Genomic DNA, 1661 nt, shown 5'->3' on the forward strand with positions numbered 1-1661 from the left:
CTATGGTGCTGCTGATCACACGACTCAGCTTCCACTGAGTCCGGCCCCTTGCTGCTCAGAGCCATGCTTCACCTTCCTGGGGAGGGAGTCGAGGGGCCCCAGTTTGGTCAGTTATGTGCCCTGGATCAGCCAGCTAGTGAGATGTCTGGCATATTAGATACCTGAAGTGAATAATTTTGTAACACCTCCCCAACAAAGTTATTTTCATTGATAATCATGAAATACAGTTAATGTATGCATCAATATAGCTGATGATGATGCCAAGAAAGAAATGCAAACAGTGAAAAAACAATTTATTAAACTGTGTATATACAGTGATGCTAATAAAATATAAATAAACAATATGATACAAAATAATTATTACAGTATAATAAAGGGAAAAGTAATGAAATAATACTTTTATTACATTAATTTTTTGGAGAAAAAATAAATTTAGACTTGTGTATTGGTCTGTCACAGTAATGAATGATAATATATCACAATTTTCATTTTCAGGCTGTAACTTTTGCAAACTTGTAAATAATTTTATCAAAATTAATCTTTGCATATTTATCCTCAATAGTCAATATAATAAGGTATGTCACTCTATCTTTGCTCATACTTCTTATTAATTTTAATTAAAAAAATTCATCTGAAGTAACATATAAGTAAATAGAAAAAGTTTTAAACAGAAGGATAAGTTTAGCAGAGACTCACAAAAATCTCATTTTACAAGAAGTTCTAGAAATTACAATGCCATCCATGTTTTCATGTCTCAGGGAATGAGTCTAGTAGCTTTCAAATGCTGACACAGTTGAAAAATTTCTAAAAAAATTAGAAAATTCATCGTTTAAAAAATTGTAATATCTCTTTTATATGTATCAAAACCCTTACTAAACAATGAGTTCTGGGTTGCAAAAGAGGATTTATTTTTTGCACTTCTCTATAAGTCTTTGTTCACAGTTAAACAAAAACGCAAGTGCAGTCATATGTTTTATTATTATTAGTTAAAACTTCCAAAGTTTTTGTTGTACAAAAATTAGAGTTACAAACAACTTAACAGCAACCTCTCCCCGCACCAAATAATCCCATTAAAAATGGGCAAAAGACCCAAATAGACATTTCTCAAAAGAAGACATACAAATGGCCAACAGGTATTTGAAAAAAGGTTCAACATCACTAATCATCAGGGAAATCCAAATCAAAACCACAATGAGACACCACCTCACCTCAGTTAGAATGGCTATTATAAAAAAAGACAAAAAATAACAAATACGGATGAGGATGCAGAGAAAAGGGAACTCTTATACACTGTGAGTAGAAATGTAAATTAGCATAGCCACTATGGAAAATGGTATGGAGTTTACTCAAAAAACTAAAAATAGTGCTACCATACAATCCAGCATTCCTACTACTGGGTATTTAGCCAAAAGAAAGCAAATCCAAAAGAAAGTATATCAAAAGGATACCAGCACACCATGTGTATTCTAGCACTATTCACAAACGCCAAGATATGGAATCAATGTAAGTGTTTATTGATGAATGAAGGGGTAAAAGAAAATGTGGTATATATATATATATACAATGAAATGCTATTCAGCCATAAAAAGGAATGAAATCCTGTCATTTGCAGCCACATGGATGGAACTGGAGGTCAACATATTAAGTGAAATAAGCCAGGC

The 1661-nt window shown here is 32.4% G+C and overlaps 1 non-coding gene across 1 annotated transcript; it reads right to left on the minus strand.

Annotated features, from left to right (window-relative positions):
• Positions 1 to 841: 841 nt before the first annotated feature.
• Positions 842 to 963, minus strand: LOC112207359 (small nucleolar RNA SNORA40). The gene has a single exon (XR_002941795.1). It is a non-coding gene; the product is annotated as a small nucleolar RNA SNORA40 (small nucleolar RNA).
• Between the last annotated feature and the right edge of the window lie 698 nt (positions 964 to 1661).

Source organism: Pan troglodytes, chromosome 1 (assembly GCF_028858775.2).
Source record: "Pan troglodytes isolate AG18354 chromosome 1, NHGRI_mPanTro3-v2.0_pri, whole genome shotgun sequence".
NCBI lineage: Eukaryota > Metazoa > Chordata > Mammalia > Primates > Hominidae > Pan > Pan troglodytes.